This window comes from Rutidosis leptorrhynchoides, chromosome 8 (genome assembly GCF_046630445.1).
Source record: "Rutidosis leptorrhynchoides isolate AG116_Rl617_1_P2 chromosome 8, CSIRO_AGI_Rlap_v1, whole genome shotgun sequence".
Classification (NCBI taxonomy): Eukaryota; Viridiplantae; Streptophyta; class Magnoliopsida; order Asterales; family Asteraceae; genus Rutidosis; species Rutidosis leptorrhynchoides.
The window spans coordinates 168,992,911-169,019,210 of record NC_092340.1 but is presented as its reverse complement, the minus strand read 5'-3'; positions in this window follow the sequence as shown (position 1 = coordinate 169,019,210).

The window sequence follows — 26,300 nt, the reverse complement described above, 5'->3', positions numbered from 1 at the left end:
TGTTGTAAATATATTTTGAACATACTTTAATATATATGTATATATTGTTATAGGTTCGTGAATCAACAGTGGCCAAGTCTTACTTCCCGACGAAGTAAAAATCTGTGAAAGTGAGTTATAGTCCCACTTTTAAAATCTAATATTTTTGGGATGAGAATACATGCAGGTTTTATAAATGATTTACAAAATAGACACAAGTACGTGAAACTACATTCTATGGTTGAATTATCGAAATCGAATATGCCCCTTTTTATTAAGTCTGGTAATCTAAGAATTAGGGAACAGACACCCTAATTAACGCGAATCCTAAAGATAGATCTATTGGGCCTAACAAACCCCATCCAAAGTACCGGATGCTTTAGTACTTTGAAATTTATATCATATCCGAAGGGTGTCCCGGAATGATGGGGATATTCTTATATATGCATCTTGTTATTGTCGGTTACCAGGTGTTCACCATATGAATGATTTTTATCTCTATGTATGGGATGTGTATTGAAATATGAAATCTTGTGGTCTATTGTTACGATTTGATATATATAGGTTAAACCTATAACTCACCAACATTTTTGTTGACGTTTAAAGTATGTTTATTCTCAGGTGAATATTAAGAGCTTCCGCTGTTGCATACTAAAATAAGGACAAGATTTGGAGTCCATGTTTGTATGATATTGTGTAAAAACTGCATTCAAGAAACTGATTTTGATGTAACATATTTGTATTGTAAACCATTATGTAATGGTCGTGTGTAAACAGGATATTTTAGATTATCATTATTTGATAATCTACGTAAAGCTTTTTAAACCTTTATTTATGAAATAAAGGTTATGGTTTGTTTTAAAAATGAATGCAGTCTTTGAAAAACGTCTCATATAGAGGTCAAAACCTCGCAACGAAATCAATTAATATGGAACGTTTTTAATCAATAAGAACGGGACATTTCACTTAGCTTGTGTAACTGTTTATCGATAGTGCTGGAATGTTACTTCTCAGTTGTTAAGTTATGTGTTGGAGGATTAGTCAACAAAACAAAGTCAGTTATACCGATTGATATGTGATTAAGATATGATCGAGATATGAGATTCAGATGATTGAGATGTAATTGTATTGAGAAGCATACGAGAAGGTGGTTTTTGTAGAAAATGCGAATTAAGCTACACGATCAAGAATTTAGTGACTCACTGGGTCTTGCATCATGATAATTCTAACCTGAACCTGGTTTGCAGGACAAAAGTACCAACAAGACATCATGAGCCCGTGAACCTTTGCTGTTAAGCGTTAAGTGATGTCACACATATCTTAAATTCAGTCGTATAGGTTCGATTGATTTGTAAGAATGAAGATTTGAACTCGTGCGAAGCTACATTGGATTTTTATTCGTGGCGTGTAATTATAAGATGCACAATCAACATCGACCTACTCAAGCATTATTGATAGTGAGAAGATGTTTACTATTCACTGAAGCATTGATATACAAAGTTTAGTGGACAACCTCCTTTATCTGTTGAACTGATTTAGTAAGAGAATATGTAAAAACACTTGTGTTATGCAAAGATTAGTGGGGTCTAACGGCGTATTTAATCCCACATCGTCCGTGTAAGATGAGTACACGATACACGAGTGTTATGAATATTTTTGTGGGGTAATCAGAACCATCTGATTATTTATGGGCTGATAACGTTTTAAGTTTCCAAATTTGAGAGTTCCATTGTATGATGGAAGCTGGTTGTGGAAATTCCGCTGGATATAGAGCATGTGTTTGAGAAGATTCCACTCTGTCAAGGGAATTGATAAGAGTGTTGCGTAATCATGAGATACCAGATTGACGACGTGTGTTGAATCAGATAAACTGTAGATCGGATTTCTTTGAATATTTTTCCCATTACAGTAGGCTAGTCATGATGAAGACGTTTATGCTTGAGCAAATTGTTGAGAGAATGAGATACATCGAACGGTGAGAAAGAAGATTCTACAGTTAAGATATACTTTGAGAGTGTCTTTTATCTGAAGAGTTAGTCAGAGATATCAGTGTCGTGAGATGGTAATCTGAATGACTGGTTAAGTTAGAGATTTGAAGAAGTTTCTACATCATATGGGGAGTTTGACGATCAAGCTACCAAACCAATAGCCACTGATCGACTACGAAATCATTGGGACTACCTGCGGGAGCCAATGATTGAGCTTTAAAGATGAGCCCATGTACTTTGAAGGGGAAGCTTCAGAATTTTGACACTTCAACTCAAGTCAGACAAAGATTGATCTCATTTCAGTCTTAGGGTGTAACACCCTGATTTTTTTAAACATAGCGGACGTAAATACCTAATTACCAAAATAGCCTTAATTAACATTTACATAACTTTGTTTACAAACCAACTTTATACAATAACGGTGTTACGTGAAAACATCATTAAAATAGAAAACATCAGAGTTAATCACATAGTCAAACATGTCTTCAATCCCGACCACAACACCCTTCCAAAGCAGCAGTACCTAAACCTGTAAGGGTGGAAATGTGGGGGAATTAGCACAACTACTAAGTGAATGGATACTATCTAACAGATCAAGCATAAGCAATTGAACATGAAAAGGCCACAAATATGCTAACATCCTGAACTAGCATATAACAACAACTGACAATATGAGGATCGACAGCTTGTACGAGCACATGACTTAGTTGATCAAGCTACAGTCTACCGATTGTCCGCTTTACTGACTCCATTGCATAACCATCCAGACGCAACATATGCGTCCTTCTATGCTATACTGAACAATCAGTAACACCATGATCCGACCAGGCTACCACAGTCGACCTCACATCAACCCTACCTTGCCGCCTCGGTGGGTTCCCAACCTTGCCGCCTCAGTTGGTGTCCAACTAAAAGTGCGCACATAATTTTACAGATATTCAGTCATGCCATCGTCCTAACTAGCATGGTAACATCTAACTACATATGGCAATCATACAAGTAATAAACATAATAATAAAGAGTCTGAACAAGTAGCGTGTCAGCTACTTAATACTCTATCCGGAGATAGACCCACTCACCGAATACCAGTAATAAGCTCAGATAATCTATCACTGAGCGGATTCCTTATCCTTATTACCTGAACATAAGGAAAATCAAGTTAGTTTCTGTCTGTTAACACAAAACACCACAGTAGAGAAAATGAGTCACAAAAAGCGCTGCTAAAAGTCCACCTAATACTTATGCATTTTCAGAATTTACATCCTGATAATCATAAGTCTCGCAGCCAGCATAACGGCTAGGAAACAGCTAAACTAAACAAGAACTACTGATCTGATATGCATCCGTACGATTGCATATGCATCCGTACAGTTGCAAGTCCATCCGTACGGTTGCATCATACATCCGTACGGTTGCACACATACTGCCCGGTTGCACCAACACCACTGCATCTGTACGGTTGCACATGCACCCATACGGTTGCACCATATACCCGTGTGGTTGCAAGCTGCAACCGTACGGTTCTGTTCATCGAAGGAGCAGCAGAAAACTGACGGGTTTGGCACCAAAATCACCCAAATCTCAATCTTGAACCTGTTTTTGACCTCCAAACCACTTATAATTTGTACACAAAACATTTAGAAGTATAAACCCATAAGTTTTATGCCAAAACAACATAAAATCATGTATTAAGACACCAATATCACTTTTATCAAAAACCTAACTTTAATCTTAATTAAAACACTGATTTGGACATGAAATCGAACAAATATTACCTTGATAGACTCACAATGACACAAGGAAATCGATTTCAAACACAATTTAAGCTCCAAATCAAGATCTAGAGATTAAGGTTTTCAAGTGGTGAAAGTGTTAGGTACGGGGTGTTTGTTTGGAAGGTTCAAGAAAGTGAGATAGAAGGCTGGTCACAAGCTTCTATAATTAGGCTAAACACAATATTCCATCATACACGGGTATTTACTAGTTATCTAATAGCTTTCGTACTTAATTTGACTGCCCTAACGGAGTCTAAATTAAATAAACAAACCTGTTCTGTGACCCTTGTCACAAACTGGTCTTAACCAAATAATAAAATAACACCAAACATAAAATTAAAATAAAAGCATAATTAACCACACAATTATATCTAAGGGCAATAAAGTCATCTTACATCTAGGCCCGATCTGAGGATGTTACAAATCTACCCCCTTAAAGAGATTCTGTCCTCGGAATCTGGTCTTGGTCAAACAGACGTGGATAACGAGCCTTCATCAGCTCTTCGGTCTCCCACGTAAGGTTCGATCCTAAACTATGCTTCCACACAACAAGCACCATATGGATCTCTTTCTTTATCAGCTTTGTCACCTTTCTATCAACAATCCTAACCGGTTCTTCAACTAACTTTTGATTTAAGTCAACCCTCAATTCACTCAACGGAACCAGTTGCGTCTCATCATCGACCTTACTCTTCCTAAGGTAACACACGTTGAAAGTGTTGTGTATCACTGCCTACTCTAATGGAACCTCTAACACAATAGTCTGGTCGTTAACTAGTTGAATAATCTTGAACGGCCCAATGTACCTTGGAGCTAACTTACCTCGCTTACCAAACCTGATAACTCCTTTCCACGACACAACTTTCAAGTAAACACGATCACCTACCTAAAAGTTTACTGGACGTCTACGTGGATCAGTATACATTTTCTGTCTGTCACGTGCCGCTTTTAACTTTTCACACACTATCGCTACCTTATTGGCTGTTATCTGAACTAATTCTGGACCTGAAAACTGTTTCTCACCGGCTTCTAACCAACAAGTAGGCGTTCTACATTTGCGACCATATAACATTTAATAAGGTGGCATACCAATACTCGAATGGTAAGTATTGTTGTAGGCGAACTCGATCAATGTTAGATGTATATCCCATGGACCACTGTACTCTAACACACAGGACCTAAGCATATCCTCTAGTTTCTGTATTGTACGCTCACTCTGACCGTCCGTCTGTGGATGATAAGCTGTACTCAAATTTACCCTCGTTTCCAAACTTTTCTGTAAACTATTCCAGAAGTTAGACACAAATCTAGAATCCCTGTCGGATATGATAGACAACGGAACTCCATGTCGACTAACTATTTCTTTCAAGTACAATCCTGCCAAAGTACTCAACGAAGCTATCTCTTTTGTAGCTAAGAAATGTGCACTCTTCGTCAGTCGATCAACAATTACCCATATCATATCATTACCTCTCTGAGATCTAGGTAATTTAGTTACAAAATCCATCGTAATATGATCCCATTTCCACTCTGGAATTTTCAACTACTGTAACGAACCATAAGGTTTTTGTTGTTCGGCTTTAACTTGAGAACAAATATGACACTTTTCTACCAACTGGCCAACATCTTTCTTCATCATGGGCCACCAATATATTAGTTTTAAGTCATTATACATCTTGGTACTACCTAGATGGACAGTCAACCTCGATTTGTGTGGTTCATTTAAGATTAATTTCCTTAAATCTCCAAGCATAGGCACCCAAATTCGGTTGTTAAACGTCGTAAGTCCTCTGGAATCGCCAGTCAATTGGTCTTTTATTTTGGTCATCAATTCAGTCTTTAAATTCTCCTCCAATAAAGCCTGGGCTTGAACTTGTCTTATCTGTTCAATAAGGTCTGAAACTATTTCAGTTCTCATAAATTTCACGGTCTCTACGGTCTTTTTACGACTTAAAGCACCGGCAACAACATTTGCTTTACCCGGGTGATACTTTATTTCACAATCGTAGTTTTTTATAATATCAATCCACCGTCTCGGTCGCATATTCAGTTCTTTCTGCGTGAAAATATATTGGAGCTCTTATGGTCTGTACATATCACACACTTTGTACCGTAAAAGTAGTGTCTCCATAACTTCAACGCAATTACCACTGCGGCCATTTCTAAATCATGAACTGGATAATTATGTTCGTGTGTCTTTAACTGACGAGAAGTGTACGCAATAATTTTATCTCTCTGCATCAATACACACCCTAACCCGACAATTGACACATCAAAATAAACCACAAAGTCATCTGAACCCTCTGGCAATGCTAACACTGGAGCCTGACACAAAAACTGTTTGAGCGTCTGAAAAGCCTATTCCTATTGGTCACTCCATCGAAAACTTACGTATTTTCTGATCAATTTAGTCAACGGACCCGCTATTTTAGAAAAATATTTGAGAAACCGGCAATAATAACCCGCAAGACCCAAGAAACTCTTAACTTCTGTCGGTGTCTTCGCCGAATTCCAACCCATTACCGCTTCTATATTCGACGGATCAACTTTAATACCTGCCTCACAGATAACATGACCCAGAAACTGCACCTCTCGTAGCCAACACTCACACTTTGAGAACTTAGCATATAACTGTTCTTTCTCTAACAACTCCAACACTAATGGAAGATGTGTCGCATGATCAGTCTCTGTCTTTGAATACACCAATATATCATCGATAAACACAATAACAAACTGATCTAAATACGGTTTACAAACCATGTTCATCAGATCCATAAAGACTACAGGAGCATTCGTCAACCCAAATGGCATAACCAAGAACTCGTAATGTCCATATCTCATTCTGAACGCTGTCTTCGATATATCTGATTTTGCAACCCGAACTTGATGATACCCAGATCTAAGATCTATTTTCGAAAAGTACGATGTACCCTGAAGCTGATCGAACAAATCATCAATTCTAGGCAATGGATATTTATTCTTAACCGTTCTCTTATTCAATTCTCGATGATCTATACACATTCTCAGAGTACCGTCTTTCTTCTTTACAAACAACACCGGCGCACCCCACGGTGAGGAACTCAGTTTTATAAACCCCCTGTCTAATAATTCCTGTATCTGAGACATCATCTCTCTGATTTCAGTAGGTGCTAACCTATAAGGAGCCTTAGCTACTGGAGTTGTTCCCGGAACCAACTCAATGTCATACTCTACTTCTCTTACTGGCGGCAACCCCGGTAACTCGTCAGGAAATACCTCAGGAAATTCTGAAACTACCGAAATATTAGTAACCGATCTCTTCTCTATCTTAGCATTAATAACATAAGCCATAAAAGACTCACACCCCTTAGAAAGTGACTTCTTTGCCTTCATCATAGATATCAATGGAAAAGTGAACCCACTTCGTTCCCCTCGGGCCACAATACGGGTTCCGTCGGTCAAACAGAAGGTCACAATCTTCTTATCACACTTAATGTGGGCCTTATGTAGGCTCATGCAGTTCATCCCTAACACTACATCAAAACTTGGGATAGGCAACACTCAACAGGACATAGCAAGCGGTCTACCATCAATTTCTATACTAGATCCAGACACATACATTGTGACTGGAACTGTCTTACCATCAGCTACCTCTACTCTAATAGGCTCAGGCAGCACAGTAGCAGGTAATCCTAACTTAGTACAGAAATCTATAGACATAAACATCTTATTTGCACTCGAATCAAACAATACTCTAGCAGGTATTGAGTTGATCAAGAACATACCGGTTATGACATCATCATTATTAGTTGCAGCCTCAACCGTCATCTGAAAGGCCCTGGCTTCCGCAATTGGCGAGTTCTTTCTCTTCTGTCCTCTAGAGGCTGTGGTATCCCCGACAGATGCCGAACGCACCCATGACCCTGCCCCAGAACTTGCGCCATTTGACGCCTGACAACAAGCTGAACGGTGACCCGGCTGGTGACAACTCCAACACACATTCTCCCTAAACATCTTCTCATTGCCTCAGAACACTGCCCAATGTGAGAAGACTTACAACCTTTACACCATTCTCTCTTTCCAGAACCAGACCCTGTGGTTGATTGATTACCTTTACCCTTCGGTCTAAACCCAAACGGTTTCTTAGACTTAGAACCTGACTGAGACTGACTGGTAGCCTGACTACCCTGCGGTACCACATTCCCAAAATGCATGCCCCTTGCTGCTCTAATATCACTTTCTACCATATTTGCCATCACAAAAGCCTGAGATAACGTCGGTGCTGACCTCACAAACATCCTGTATTCCGAGAAGATCATATTCACAAAATGCTGGATTCTTGATTGTTCGTCAGGCACCCATTGTTGCACAAACCTTAACTTGTCCATATATTTCTCAATCGCCTCATCAATTGACATCTTCGGTGTCATCCGCATCTCCATAAACTCCATTTTGATTTTATTCATGTCAAACACATTGCAGTACTGCTCACATACCTTACCGTAAAATTGCTCCCAAGTGATCATTCGAGCTTGTTCTGGAGGAACACTTGCTATCACAGAATCCCACCACACCATAGCCCTATCTTTCAATAACCTACTCGCATAAGTTACTTTCAATTCTGGCTCACACTGACATACCTCGAATGCCTTTTCAACTTCTCTTAACCAGTTGAGAGTCGTAGTTGGGTCAGAACTTCCCGAGTATGGAGACGGTCCACAATCTTAGAATTGTTTAAAGGTGCATCTTTTTAGTGGTTGGTATTGTTGTTGGAATTGCTGTTGCGGAAATGGTTGTTGGTATACGGGTGGCTGAACTTGGTTCATCATCATAGGATTTTGATACTGGTAATAATTATATGGTGGCATGACATGCTGAGGGAATTGGTTCTGTAATAGGTATTGGTACTGGTTCTGGTTTATCTGTGGTACAATATACGATTGAGCAGTGGCAATACCTGGTGGTGTATCCTCATTACCCGACTGTCTAGCTAAGTCAAGCTCAGCAATCTTTTCCTGAGCTTCCTTAAACTTACTTTCAAGCTCATGCACATAATCAGCATCATAAACTTCTGCCTCATCCTCCACATCTGGAGCACTGAACGTTCTGGGGTGGATCGGGTTCGTAATGTTTACATCTCTGTTATCTGCCATATGTGCTACAAAACACTCGCACAAAAGCTTAGTGGATAACTGTTAGTTTACTAAACACTAACATGGACAAACATCGTACATTCACTTAGCCCCCATCCCACTGACATGTTTGACTTAACTCAGGGTTTAGGAACAAATACGCGCACGTACTTGCTGCTAAACCATGCTCTGATACCAAGTTGTAACACCCTGATTTTTTTTAAACACAGCAGAAGTAAATACTTAATTACCAAAATAGCCTTAATTAACGTTTACATAACTTTGTTTACAAACCAACTTTATACAACAACGATGTTACGTGAAAACATCATTAAAATAGAAAACATCAGAGTTAATCACATAGTCAGACATGTCTTCAAACCCGACCGCAACACCCTTCCAAAACAGCAGTACATAAACCTGCAAGGGTGGAAATGTGGGGGAATTAACACAACTGCTAAGTGAATGGATACTATCTAACAGATCAAGCATAAGCAACTAAACATGAAAAGGCCGCAGATATGCTAACGTCCTAAACTAGCATATAACAACAACTGACAATATGAGGATTGACGGCTTGTACGAGCACACGACTTAGTTGATCAAGCTACAGTCTACCGATAGTCCGCTTTACTGACTCCACTGCATAACCGTCCAGACGTAACACATGCTTCCTTCTATGCTATACTGAACAATCAGTAACACCATGACCCGACCAGGCTACCACAGTCAACCTCACTTCAACCCTACCTTGCCGCCTCGGTGGGTTCCCAACCTTGTCGCCTCGGTTGGTATCCAACTAACAGTGCGCACATAATTTCACAGATATTAAGTCATGCAATCATCCTAACTAGCATGGCAACATCTAACTACACATGGCAATCATACAAGGCATAAACATAATAATAAAGAGTCTGAACAAGTAGCGTGTCAGCTACTTAATACTCTATCCGGAGATAGACCCACTCACCAAATACCAGCAATAAGCTCAGATAATCTATCACTGAGCGGCTTCCTTATCCTTATTACCTGAACATAAGGCAAATCAAGTTAGTTTCTGTCTGTTAATACAAAACAGCACATTACAGAAAATCAGTCACAAAAAGCTCCGCTAAAAGTCCACCTAACACTTATGCATTTTTAGAATTTACATCCTGATAATCATAAGTCTCGCGGTCAGCATAACGGCTAGAAAATAGCTAAACTAAATAACAACTACTGATCTGATGTGCATCCATACGGTTGCACATTCATCCGTACGGTTGCAAGTCCATCCGTACGGTTGCATCATACATCCGTACGGTTGCACACATACTGTCCGGTTGCACCAACACCACTACATCCGTACGGTTGCACATGTATCCATACAGTTGCACCATGTACCCGTGCGGTTGCAAGCTGCAACCGTACGGTTCTGTTCATCGAGCAGCAACAGCAGAAAACTGATGGGTTTCGCACCAAAATCACCCAAATCTCAATCTTGAACCTGTTTTTGACCTCAAAACCACTTATAATTTGTACACAAAACATTTAGAAGTATAAACCCACAAGTTTTGAGCCAAAACAACATCAAATTAAGCATTAAGACACCAAAATCACTTTTATCAAAAACATAACTTTAATCTCAATTAAAACACTGATTTGGACATGAAATCGAACAAATCTCACCTTGATAGACTCACAATGATACAAGGAAATCGATTTCAAACACAATTTAAGCTCCAAATCAAGATATAGAGATTAGGGTTTTCAAGTGGTGAAAGTGTTAGGTACGGGGTGTTTGTTTGGAAGGTTCAAGAAAGTGAGAGAGAAGGCTGGTCACAAGCTTATATAATTAGGCTAAACACAATACCCCATCACACACGGGTATTTACCAGTTATCTAATATCTTTCGTACTTAATTTGACTACCCTAACGGAGTCCAAAATAAATAAACGAACCTGTTCTGTGACCCTTGTAACAAACTGGTCTTAACCAAATAATAAAATAACACCAAACATATAATTAAAATAAAAGCATAATTAACCCCACAATTATGCCTAAGGGCAATAAAGTCATCTTACATGTAGGCCCGATCTGAGGATGTTACATAGGGGGAGTCTTGCTGTAATTTGGTGTTGTAGGTAATATGCAAGTGTATTTAAAGTTTCTTCAAGAATTTCAAAGGGAATTCGTAAAGGTGGAATCTCAATGGCCAAAAATCATTGAGGTTATGAAGTTCTGTATTACATGCATTCACGAAGATCTTTAATGAAGTTTTTTGATTCAGAAGACCCGGTACCACTGCAGAGACTGACTGAAGATTGCAAGAGATGTTTTCAACGACTTATCGACAGCAAGATTCGCCAGCAATGTCCAAGGGGGAGTTGTTAGTGCACTATTTGGATTTGTCCATCGCTGTCGAACAACCTGAGAATGGTTTAGGTCTACGTTGTACACCTAGGATAGGTTTGAACTAGAAAACTCATGTTGCAGGAGCATATGTGACTAAACGTGTAATATAGGTCTGCCATACGAGTGATTGAAGTCACTCGTACGAGTGATAACTGCCATCCGTACGATTGAAAGCTCAACCGTGCGTGTGAGCTGACCGAAGGCAGACACTATAAATAGAGTTTTCCTTGTTCATTTGCGTTTGAGGCTTGTTTCACCAAGATCACTTGAGTGTGTATTAGGTGTGTGCTCCTCCTCTTCACCTTCATGGTGAGGAGGATCCATGGTGGATTGATGCTCCAACCACCATGGAAATGACAAAGTGATTAGCTTAGATTCATGTAATCATTATTGTAATTCGTTTATAAGTTATTGCATGTAATCTAGATTATTATCAGCTGATAATTATTGCTTTATTCATGTGATCATCTCATATTCATCAAGTTCATCTCATTTATCACTTTATGCTCAAATTGCTAATCGATGCTTGTTCCTTGATCTAAAGATCCTAGCTACTGATGCAAGGGATCTAACACATTCTTATCAAGTTGCTGATAATCTTCAGTTGTTAGATGAATGTTAGCCACACGACCATCAAGATAATTATCATAAGAATTCACAAGACTTGTTAGTAAAGCTGTATCTTTACTAATCTTTTCTTTCCCAGCTTTTCTTATGTTCTTAATCTTAAGTGCAGATAGAACATCTGATGCAGACGGTGTAGATGACTCTGTGGTATTCAAAGTAGACTGTGTCTAAGTGTTGAGTGAACATGGTGAACTTGTGGTGGATACGAAGGTTGTTGAGTATTTGATGTACTGACATTCAAACCATACATACTGATTGTTCGTAGCAAAGGCAGTTTGAAACGGTGCATGAGCTAATTTAGCAGGTGTGTACCCATTTAGATAATACATTTTGGTGTCCTGAACTTGTTTAGACTTCTTCATTTTGTTTAACAACTCTAATTCTTCTTACTGAAGTCTTGCTATAAACGAGTTCACTGTAGCAGTAGCGACTTCTCCACTAGTTTTCATAGTTAATACGAAACCATTCCATTCTAACGGTAATGCTCCAGCTAGACATACCAATTTATCCTTCTCTTCAATGGTTACATCATGCTTGTGTAAATCAGCCAGCAAATGACAATATCTTTCGACCAAATCTGTAATAGATTCTCCAACTTGCCAACGATCAAACTAAGCCTTCAACTCTAAATCTTTTCTAGATCTGTAAGTAGTGTTTCCTTCACTGAATGTACCAAGCGATTCCCATAACTTGAATGAGTTTTTATGACATAGAAATTGATGGAAAATCGGACCATCAAGGGCACTTGTCAAATTACAGTACATCTTCTTCTCAAAGTTATACTCATCACGTTCTTCAGAAGGCATATTATGCAAAGTATACAACTCATTTGTAACTGGTGAACGTGGCCATTGAAATTCTGATTCAATGTACTTCCAAAGCTTCATGTCCTAACCATCAGACCAAATCTTAAATCTTGACTTCCACGTAGAGTAGTTATCTATATTCATTAACCTTGGACATTTCGTACCACTCTCGGATTCACTTTCAGCAAGGAGTAATCGTTGAGTCATATCTGAACTTTTAACGTCCTGTTTAGATAAACTTAGTTGATTAATGCATTTATAGAACTATTTTTCTTGAATATATTTAGGATATCGTTAGTAAAAACATGACTTTTTATGCGATATCAAACTATCACCATTAAAATAAAATAATTTTTCATCCATTGATTTATTTTCAAGAAACCTGATTCAAGCATTAATAATTAATGTGTCATGTTGATAAAAATATATGGTATATTATAAAAGAGAGTTCTTCTTATAATAAAATAAACCAACCCAACAACCACCCTCGAATCCTAATTCTCTTATGGAAACTCCAGCGATGGTGTAACAAGAAAGATTAGACATGTTGACACGTACAGTCAGAAATAGGAATATTATATCTACCGAATTAAGTTGGTAATGGTTAATTTAAACTGTCGATAATTATAACAACCCGACTTTTTCCTTTATATTTTTGCTAACGACCATTAAGAATTTAACGAAATTTAAACTTAGGATTTGAGTCCTTAGCTATTCGAAGCAAGAAAACTAAACACTTCCGTTTAGGGAACCGAGACTAGGTCATTTGAGACCTATGAAACTTAGGATAATTTAGTTATCCATTAAACGACCGTGGTCATCACCATAAACTAAAGGGAAACAAATAAACGAATCTAAACTATTCGAGGACGAAAACATTAATTATAATGAATCATTGATATAATTAGTTAATTATGTACTAAAACTAAAAGAACTAGGATATACTAGTTAATTAATAATAGATTAGTTATAATACTCGTTATTAAATTTATTTGAATCATTGATCAATCTGTTACTAATAGATAAGTTGTACTTCTTATTGATATTCTTGATTACTCACAATCTCAACACGTAAAGCTGTAATTAAGTTTTCTCGTATAAGTTATTAAGTATCATATTTATAAACAAACCAAACATGGACTCCTAATATTAAAAGGATATGAATGCTAAAAACTTGTATCATGAACGAAGTTGCAAACATGTGATAATTATCTCAATATTATTGGCTAGTTTATAAAAATAGGAGAAAAGACTTAATCACAAATCCTAGCCAAATTCTAATTCTTGCATTCCAATCTAATTCAAGTGCTTGATCACCAAGTTTCATGAATTCTAATTTAATTCTAACTCTTGATTAATTCCCTATATAAAGCCTCATGTATTCCTTATTGTTGCATTCCAAAATAAACCCATAAAACCTCTCCCTTTTGTTGCTCTAGTCGACAGAGTTTTTCAGCAATTAAATCACCACCATCGACTCACCAATAACCCATCAAAACAGCTTCCATTCGTCCCTTATCACAACCTTTTTTAGTCGACATTTAAACCCACCCAATAGCCTGCAACTCGACACCTTTTACAGCTCATTATCCCGCCATACTTCTGCTGTAAAATCGATACCCAAACAGCCTTGTTGCTGCTTGTTTCCCTGCTGCAAATTTCCACTTAAAACAGCCCTTCTTCCTCTTGTTTGCTGCTGTATTTTTTCGAACCACAACAGCTCCAAAACCGCAGCTTTTTCAGCTGAGTTCGACCACCAAAACCGCCTCTTAATCGTCACTATTTTTGCTGCTACAGCAGCCCTTCAAACCGCCACCACCAAAGCCATAATCAGCTGTCTTCTGCAGCCTTTTTGTTGTTGTTACAAACCGCCATCCAACAGCCTTTTCTGCTGTGATTCGACAGTCCAAACAGCCCGTTTAAAGCACTCCTGCAATCGCTAGTTCCTGCTATTTTTCTGCTGTTTCTGCGCACCCAAAACAGCCCCAAGACCCGCTCAATTCAGCCCCTGCTGCTGCGTTTCTGTCTTGTTGCTGTCCGCCTTTGAACCATCACCAAAACCGCCACTTTTTGCTGCGTTTTGGCTCCCGTTTTGCTGCTCGAACCGCTGCTATTCAGCATCATGTTTTCCGCTGTCTGGACGAGCTTCACACCCAACAAACACTCATCTCTTCCGTTGATATAAATTGAAGATATAAACAAAAACTCAAGCATCGTTATTTAACACTGAATTATATATAGTTATAGTTCACCATATTAAAGTATATGTTTTAAATAGACTATTATATAGTTTAGCTTAATATCTAAATTTCTAAACTTAAAACTAATTTTATATAGTTATACACTAATTAGAATGGGTTAATAAATATTATGAGTTATGAATATAGTTAATATAATTATAAACATAAGTGATGGATTGTAATGTGAGTAAGGTTAGTAGAAAAAGCTTATGAATATGTTAGTGATGATGAAAAAGATTAAAAGTATAGATTAAATTATGAACTAGTAATAAATTTAGTATGAAAATAATTTGATCATGAATGTTGAATTAAAAGTATTATGAATAAGATGTATTTATGGTCATGTTATTGGAGCTAGTTAAGATAATAATGATTAAGAGTTAAAGGTTATGAATGTTAATAAGTTATTAGGTCATGACTATGATTAAAGGGATTGGTTAGTAATATATGAAAGAGGATTAGTAAATAATAATGATAATATACACGTGCATGCATGCAAACATACGTACGTAGGTACATGTATATATTGTAGATATATGCGTGTGTATATATGTAAATATATATATGCGTATATATATATATATATATATATATATATATATATATATATATATATATATATATATATATATATATGTATGTGTGTGTGTGTATGCATGTATGTATATGGTGTGTGTGTGTGTATGTATGAGTGTGTGTATGTATATTAAGGTAGTAAACATAATAATGAAAAGTAATAAGTGTGTGTATATATATACATATATATATATATATATATATATGTATCATCTTACACTTATATATATATGTCACACCTATACCTAATATATATATACCATATAGTTATGAACACATACATGTATAATAATAATAAAGAATATATATATATATATATATATATATATATATATATATATATATATATATATATATATATATATATATATATATATATATATATATATATATCACATAGGTATAATTATATAATGATAAGTATACATAATAGTTGACTAATTAAATAATAATACTATTATTAGTATAACCTATACACTTATCTATATAGTAACACTTAAGTACACTAAGTATATTATCACTTATATAAATATAACTTTTCTCGAGAACGGTCACTGTTAATATAGTTTGCTATATTAATAAACAAACTTTATGTCTACTAGACATTAACCAATAGAACATAATATCTCTAGGTTGAGATCTCTGTTTTCAACACTCTGATCATATAACTTGCGTGGAATATCAATCTGCTATTAAGGTGAACTTCATAGCTCCTCTTTTTACTATTTCTTAACTGTTTTAAAACTTTGGGGTGAGACACATGCTTGCTTTCAAACTGTTTTACGCTTAGACACGAGTACCTGAAAACTTTATTTTGATTAGTTCAAACTGTGCTAACATGCTTTGATTCATGCTAAATCCCTACCATGATATCGTTAATTGCTACGTATAAAGGCAAGCTTAGTTATTGTGAATAGCGCTATTGAGAGTGACGTCTCTATCCGGATGACCGTTGGTCAATGGATACATAATAATGATTCTCGACACGAATGTGATGTGTTTAGGGTAACTTATGGTTAGTATCGATATCATATACACCAGCACTACTACCGAACTGATTAAACTTTATAATTAAATCTTGTGGTCTAAAAACTTGGTTATTATTGATAAACCTATGTTGTTCACTCAACCATTTTGGTTGACACTTTAAGCATGTTTTGTCTCAGGTGAAGATTGCTAAAGATTATTTGCTATTTGGACTTTGCTGCTTTTGGAGTCCGCATTTATACATTCATATTATTGCATTAAAATATTTATTGTATTGACATAATACTTTCCGCTGCTTTAATACATTGGTTATCAATTAAAACGTCTCATATAGAGTCGTTCTCGTTTATACATACTTGTGTTGTGATATTGTGAAGTCATATTTTCCCCGGTCCTATTTGGGGGTATGACAATAATGAATAGCAGCAATGAATAAAGTGATAGATATTCGTCGTTTAAATTTAAAACATTTGTTAATGACAATTTCTTTATAAAACCCTTAGACTCTAAACATTAAATGATGAACTTTGCGAGTTGACTGAAAACGACATCGACTTCGTATCAATCCACCTTTTAAAGATCACAAGTTCATAATGTTAAGCTTTAACAAATTGAATAAAAATGACATCGGCTGCGTATCAAGCCAAATTGTTAAAAGAGTGTTGTTATGTTATTTAGTTTCATAAATCATAAATTCCCCGAATTTCTCCAACATGATATTTATCGTAATTTTAAAAACACATTTATCTCAAATGTTTTACCTTGTGTCTAGCCTAATCTGTTACGACCCTAACTTTTCCGACCAGGTTGTTTAACCTAACTTTTATGATTTAGAATTTCCAACTTGACAAGTATATACGATATAATGAATCTTGATTTATTTTTAGGGTTTGTATAACCCTAAGGTTACATTTAGATCTTGATTGAATTGAATGAGAGTTGTCTTGCACATTTATAGAATATCTTAAAACCAAAGTTTATCACTATAAACCCTAGACTTAGAAACTACACCCTTATGTATTTATAAAGTTAAATATACATAATAATCAAGTATTATGATTAAGTAACCTTCCTTAATCTATCTAGAAGCTAAAAAAATTTTATGATCAAGCTTTAATCAAGATCATAAACACATGCTTACATCTAAACCTAAACGAAATTACCATTAACCTCAAGATTAATCCTTTACTAACCATGCTTAATTGCATGCAACCATACATGCATGATTGACACATAAGCAATTGCATGGATGACACTTATCACCACCTTTCTTTCTCCATGAGACAAGTGTGTCTTGCATGTATAACACATGCACATGCACATCATGGTCTATAAATAGACATCTCCATCCTCCCTTTCTTTCTCTTAAAAAATCAGCACACATACACACATTCATATCACTTGCAAATTTCTCTCTAATCTTCATATCTTCATCTTTGAAACGACTCCAAACCGTGTAACTAAAAACCGACAAAACTATATTTATATTTTATATATTTTTTATACAGAAGTGGCGCACCATCCAACAGGTGCGGAACTTTTGTGACTCAGGAGCGGCGCTTTTGTTGCCCAAAAGTGGCGCTTCTGCTGACTGTTCGGAAAGACCACCAGTTACTGACCAAGAGCGGCGCTTCTGCTTTTAACCTTAAGAGCGGAGCTTTTGACACTGAAATAGTGCATGTTCGAATTTTACTAAGTGTTAAACCAACCCATTAAACCCCAAACACAAGTCTTACATTACAAGGACCCAATTACACCATAACAAAGGATTAAGACTCAACATCCCAACCCAATACCATGAGCATGATCCCGGGGATTTTACCAAACCCCCAACCCACATCCAAAGCCAATGCTACTCCGCCAAGCCAACTTCTAGCAACCTAGCCAAGCTACTAGAATCCTCCAATACATCAAACGGTACCTATACAAAAAAGTAACAACGAGGGAGTAAGCAAAGCTTAGTGAATGCAATAATTATACATATACATATATAATCTACTTACTTGCACCACTTACACAAACACCGCATACATGCTAGCAATCTAATTAGCATACTATCGCAAAGTATAAAGCTAATAATATCCAATACTGCAAGCTAGCATAACCAAAAGCATGTAATATAAATAATGCTCACGAATTGTACACACACCCACCATATGGTTAACCATACATGCACCATGGTGCTATCGATGAAATGTCCCGTTCATATTGAATATAAACGTTCCATATTAATTGATTTTGTTGCGAGGTTTTGACCTCTATATAAGACATTTTTCAAAGACCGCATTCGTTTTTAAAACAAACCATAACCTTTATTTTATCGACAAGGTTAAAAGGACACCACCTAGATTATCCAGAAATGATAATCTGGATATATCACACTTACACACTACCAATACATATTGATTTACAATATTAATATGTTACAACAAAGTAAATCTCGAATGCAGTTTTAAACAATATTACATAAGCATGCTGACACCAAATCTTGTCCATATTTTAGCATGCAACAGCGGAAGCTCTTAATAATCACCTGAGAATAAACATGCTTTAAATGTCAACAAAAATGTTGGTGAGTTATAGGTTTAACCTATATATTTATCAAATCGTAATAATAGACCACAAGATTTCATATTTCAATATACATCCCATACATAGAGATAAAAATCATTCATATGGTGAACACCTGGTAACCGACATTAACAAGATGCATATAAGAATATCCCCTATCATTCCGGAAAATCCTTCGAACATGATAAAAACGAATTCGAAGTACTAAAGCATCCGGTACTTTGGATGGGGTTCGTTAGGCCCAATAGATCTATCTTTAGGATTCACGTCAATTAGAAGATCCGTTTACTAATTCTTAGGTTACCAAGCAAAAGGGGCATATTCAGCTTCAATCATTCACCCATATAATGTAGTTTCAATTACTTGTGTCTATTTCGTAAAACATTTATAAAACTGCATGTATTCTCATCCCAAAAATATTAGATTTTAGAAGTGGGACTATAACTCACTTTCGCAGATTTTTACTTCGTCGGAAAGTAAGACTTGGCCACTGGTCGACTCACGAACCTATAACAAATATGTACATATATATCAAAGTATGTTTAAAATATATTTACCACATTTTTAATACGTTTTAATGTTTTAAGTTTATTAAGTCAGCTGTCCTCGTTAATAACCTACAACTAGTTGTCCACAGTTAGATGTACAGAAATAAATCGATATATATTATCTTGAATCAATCCACGACCCAGTATATACACGTCTCAGGCTAGATCACAACTCAAAGTATATATATTTTTGGAATCAACCTCAACCCTGTATAGCTTACTCAAACATTACTGCATATAGAGTGTTTATGGTTGTTCCAAATAATATATATACATGGGTCGATATGATATGTCAAAACATTTGCATACGTGTCTATGGTATCCCAAGATTACATAATATATTAGAATACATGTATAATACAATATGAGTTAGCTAGGATATGATTAATATAGATTTGTTACCAATTTTCACATAGCTACAACAAGCAAAATTATCCAATCTTGTTTTACCCATAACTTCTTCGTTTTAAATCCGTTTTGAGTGATTCAAGTTGCTATGGTTTCATATTGAACTTAAGTTTATGAATGTAAATAAAAAAAGTATAAGTTTATAGTCGGAAATACAGGTTACAAGTCATTTTTGTAAAGGTAGTCATTTCAGTCGAAAGAACGACGTCTATATGACCATTTTGGAAAACATACTTCCACTTTGAGTTTAACCATGATTTTTAGATATAGTTTCATGTTCATAAGAAAAATCATTTTCTCAAAAGAACAACTTTTAAATCAAAGTTTATCATAGTTTTTAATTAACTAACCCAAAACAGCCCGCGGTGTTACTACGACGGCGTATATCCGGTTTTACGGTGTTTTTCGTGTTTTCAGGTTTTAAATCATTAAGTTAGCATATCATATAGATATAGAACATGTGTTTAGTTGATTTTAAAAGTCAAGTTAGAAGGATTAACTTTTATTTGCGAACAAGTTTTGAATTAACTAAACTATGTTCTAGTGATTACAAGTTTAAACCTTCGAATAAGGTAGTTTTATATATATGAATTGAATGATGTTATGAACATCATTACTACCTCAGGTTTTGTGGATAAACCTACTGGAAATGAGAAAAATAGATCTAGCTTCAAAGGATCCTTGGATGGATTGAAAGTTCTTGAAGTAGAATCATGACACGAAAACAAGTTCCAGTAAGATTTTCACTCGAAATAAGATTGTTAAAGTTATAGAAATTGAATCAAAGTTTGAATATGAGTATTAACTTGTATTACAAAGATATCTTACTATAAATAAAAAAGATTTCTTGAGGTTGGATGATCACTCAAAGTGGATTTGCAAGTTGGAAGTAAACTAGCAAACTTGGAAGTGTTGTTGGTGTGTTCTTGAGTAGTTGCTTTATAACTTGGTTTATGTATGGATTTATGAACTAGATTGAGCTAGATTTTGATGAAGATGATTAAAAACACTTAGAACAATGGAAGAACACCTGAGAGAGAGTAGTTTGATGCATGTAAGTTATAAAATGAAAGTGTTTGTGTACACCATCATTCACGTGAAACTTGATCAATCATATAGGCTCCATTAGTTTGTTATTTTGTGAGATATTTCATGCTAGATGTTAAATGATGGTTCTCACATGGTTAGGTGACTCACATGGGCTACTAAGAGCTGATAATTGGAGTGTATATACTAATAGTAAATACATTTAGAAGCTGTGTATTGTACGAGTACAAATACGAGTGCATACGAGTAGAATTGTTGATGAAAATGAATGAGAATGTAATTGTAAGCATTTTTGTTAAGTAGAAGTACTTTGATAAGTATCTTGAAGTCATTCAAAAGTCTATGAATACATATTAAAACACTACATGTATATACATTTTAATTGAGTCGTTAAGTCATCGTTAGTCGTTACATGTAAATGTTGTCTTGAAACCTTTAAGTTAACGATCTTGTTAAATGTTGTTAACTCATTGTTTATTATGTCTAATGAGATGTTAAATTATTACATTATCATGATATTATGATGTATTAATATATCTTAATATTATATATATATACATTTAAATGTCGTTACAACGATAATCGTTACATATATGTCTCGTTTTGAAATCCTTAAGTTAGTAGTCTTGTTTTTACATATCTAGTTCATTGTTAATATACTTAATGATATGTTTACTTATCATTTATCATGTTTATATATAGTGTATCAATATCTTAAAATGATTCATATGTAATTAGTAAGATGTTATAACGATAATTGTTATATATATCGTTTTCGAGTTTCTTAATTCAACAGTCTCATTTTTATGTATATAACTCATTGTTAAAATACTTAATGAGATACATACTTATCATAATATCATGTTAAATATATATATATATATATATATATATATATATATATATATATATATATATATATATATATATATATCATCAAATAGTTTTTACAAGTTTTAACGTTCGTGAATCGCCGGTCAACTTGGGTGGTCAATTGTCTATATGAAACCTATTTCAATTAATCAAGTCTTAACAAGTTTGATTGCTTAACATGTTGGAAACACTTAATCATGTAAATATCAATTTCATTTAATATATATAAACGTGGAAAAGTTCGGGCCACTACAGTACCTACCCGTTAAATAAATTTCGTCCCGAAATTTTAAGCAGTTGGAGGTGTTGACGTATCTTCTGGAAATAAGTGCGGGTATTTCTTCTTCATCTGATCTTCTCGTTTCCAGGTGAACTCAGGTCCTCTACGAGTATTCCATCAAACCTTAACAATTGGTATCTTGTTTTCCTTAAGTCTTTTAACCTCACGATCCATTATTTCGACGGGTTCTTCGATGAATAGAAGTTTTTTGTTGATTTAGATTTCATCTAACGGAATAGTGAGATCTTCTTTAGCAAAACATTTCTTCAAATTCGAGACATGAAAAGTGTTATGTACAGCCGCGAGTTGTTGAGGTAACTCAAGTCGGTAAGCTACTGGTCCGACACGATCAATAATCTTGAATGGTCCAATATATCTTGGATTTAATTTCCCTCGTTTACCAAATCGAACAACGCCTTTCCAAGGTGCAACTTTAAGCATGACCATCTCTCCAATTTCAAATTCTAGATCTTTTCTTTTAATGTCAGCGTAGCTCTTTTGTCGACTTTGGGCGGTTTTCAACCGTTGTTAAATTTGGATGATCTTCTCGGTAGTTTCTTGTATTATCTCCAGGCCCGTAATCTGTCTATCCTCCACTTCACTCCAGCAAATCGGAGACCTGCACTTTCTACCATAAAGTGCTTCAAACGGCGTCATCTCAATGCTTGAATGGTAGTTGTTGTAGGAAAATTCTGCTAACGGTAGGTGTCGATCCCAACTGTTTCCAAAATCAATAACATATGCTCGTAGCATGTCTTCAAGCGTTTGTATCATCCTTTCACTCTGCCCATCAGTTTGTGGATGATAGGCAGTACTCATGTCTAGACGAGTTCCTAATGCTTGCTGTAATGTCTGCCAGAATCTTGAAATAAATCTGCCATCCCTATCAGAGATAATAGAGATTGGTATTCCATGTATGGAGACGACTTCCTTCAAATACAGTCGTGCTAACTTCTCCATCTTGTCATCTTCTCTTATTGGCAGGATGTGTGCTGATTTGGTGAGACGATCAACTATTACCCAAATAGTATCAAAACCACTTGCAGTCCTTGGCAATTTAGTGATGAAATCCATGGTAATATTTTCCCATTTCCATTCTGGGATTTTGGGTTGTTGAAGTCGACCTGATGGTTTCTGATGCTCAGCTTTGACCTTAGAACACGTCAAACATTCTCCTACGTATTTAGCAACATCGGCTTTCATACCCGGCCACCAAAAATATTTCTTGAGATCTTTGTACATCTTCTCCGTTCCAGGATGTATTGAGTATCTAGTTTTATGAGCTTCTCTAAGTACCATTTCTCTCATATCTCCAAATTTTGGTACCCAAATTCTTTCAGCCATATACCGGGTTTTGTCTTCCCGAATATTAAGATGCTTCTCCGATCCTTTGGGTATTTCATCCTTTAAATTTCCCTCTTTTAAAACTCCTTGTTGCGCCTCCTTTATTTGAGTAGTAAGGTTAGTGTGAATCATTATATTCATAGCTTTTACTCGAATGGGTTCTCTGTCCTTTCTGCTCAAGGCGTCAGCTACCACATTTGCCTTCCCCAGGTGATAACGAATCTCAAAGTCGTAATCATTCAACAATTCAATCCACCTGCGCTGCCTCATGTTCAGTTATTTCTGATTAAATATGTGTTGAAGACTTTTGTGGTCGGTATATATAATGCTTTTTACCCAATATAAGTAGTGCCTACAAGTCTTTAATGCAAAAACAACCGCGCCTAATACCAAATCATGCGTCGTATAATTCTGCCCGTGAATATTCAATTGTCTAGTCGCATAAGCAATTACCTTCGTTCGTTGCATTAATACACAACCGAGACCTTACTTGAGGCGTCACAATATATTACAAAATCATCATTCCCTTCAGGTAATGACAATATAGGTGTCGTAGTTAACTTTTTCTTTAATAATTGAAACGCTTTCTCTTGTTCATCCTTCCATTCAAATTTTCTCCCTTTATGCGTTAAGACAGTCAAGGGTTTTGCTATTCTAGAAAAGTCTTGGATGAACCTTCTGTAGTAACCAGCTAGTTCTAAAAATTGACGTATATGCTTCGGAGTTTTCGGGGTTTCCTACTTTTCAACGGTTTCAATCTTTGCTGGATCCACCTGAATACCTTCTTTGTTCACTATGTGACCGAGGAATTGAACTTCTTCCAACCAAAATGCACACTTTGAAAACTTAGCGTACAGTTTTTCTTTCCTTAATAACTCTAGCACTTTTCTCAAATGTTCTTCGTGCTCTTGGTCATTCTTTGAGTAAATAAGTATGTCATCGATGAAAACAATGACAAACTTGTCAAGGTATGGTCCGCACACTCGGTTCATGAGGTCCATGAACACAGCTAGTGCGTTAGTCAACCCAAACGGCATAACCATAAACTCGTAATGACGGTAATGTGTCCTAAAAGCAGTCTTTGGAATATCATCCTCCTTCACCCGCATTTGATGATACCCAGAACGTAAATCAATCTTCGAATAAACCGAAGAGCCTTGTATTTGATCCAATAAGTCGTCGATTCTCGGTAGTGGGTAGCGGTTCTTGATGGTAAGTTTGTTCAACTCTCGGTAGTCGATACACAACCTAAATGTACCATTCTTCTTCTTGACAAACAAAACAGGAGCTCCCCACGGTGATGTGCTTGGTCGAATGAAACCACGCTCTAAAAGTTCCTGTAACTGACTTTGTAATTCTTTCATTTCGCTGGGTGCGAGTCTGTATGGAGCACGAGCTATTGGTGCAGCTCCTGGTACAAGGTCTATTTGAAATTCAACGGATCGATGTGGGGGTAAACCCGGTAATTCTTTCGAAAATACATCAGGAAATTCTTTTGCGACGAGAACATCACTGATGTTCTTTTCTTCAGGTTTAACTTCCTCGATATGTGCTAGAATGATGTAACAACCTTTTCTTATTAGTTTTTGTGCCTTCAAACTACTAATAAGATTTAACTTCGCGTTGTTCTTTCCTCCGTACACCATTAAAGGTTTTTCTTTTTCACGCATAATGCGAATCGTATTTTTGTAACAAACGACCTCTGCTCTCACCTTTTTCAACCAGTCCATACCAATTATTACATCAAAACTCCCTAACTCGACTGGTATTAAATCAATTTTAAACGTTTCATCCCTCAGTTTAATTTCTCTATCCCGACATATATTATCTGCTGAAATTAATTTACCGTTTGCTAACTCAAGTAAAAATTTACTATCCAAAGCCGTCAATGGGCAACTTAATTTAGCACAAAAATCTCTACTCATATAGCTGCTATCCACACCCGAATCAAATAAAACATAAGCAGATTTATCGTCAATAAGAAACGTACCCGTAACAAGCTCCGGGTCTTCCTGTGCTTCTGTCTCATTAATATTGAAAACTCTTCCGCGGCCCTGTCCATTAGTATTCCCCTGATTCGGGAAATTTCTAATAATGTGGCCTGGTTTTCCACATTTATAACAAACAACATTGGTATAACTTGCTCCAACACTATTCGTTCCGGCATTACTTGTTTTGACACTATTTGTTCCTTTAGTTCTGTTAAACTTTGGTCCGTAGACCTCACACTTTGTCGCGCTATGACCATTTCTTTTACACCTGTTGCAAAATGTCGTGCAAAACCCCGGGTGATTTTCTTCACACCTATGACATGGCTGTTTTTGGTTTTTGTTGCCGTTGTTGTTATTGAGGTTGTTGTTGGGATTGTTATTGTTGTTGAAACGGTTGTTGTAGTTGTTGTTGTTGTTGTTGGGACGTTTGTTGTAGTTATTGTTAGGATTGCGATTATTGTTGCGATTGTTGTTGCGGTTGTTGGGATAGTTGTTGCGATTGTGGTTGTAATTGTTATTGTTGTTGTACTGGTGACTCTTGTCACCGTTTTCTTCCCACTTCCTCTTGAGTTGTTTCGTGTTTGCTTCTTCGGCCGCCTGCTCTTTAATTCTTCCCTCAATCTGATTTATGAGTTTATGAGCCATTCGACTTGCCTTCTGCATGGAAGCGGCCTCATGTGAACTCACATATTCTTGAATCCTTACTGGTAACCCTTTTACAAACGCGTCGATCTTCTCTTCTTCATCTTCGAACG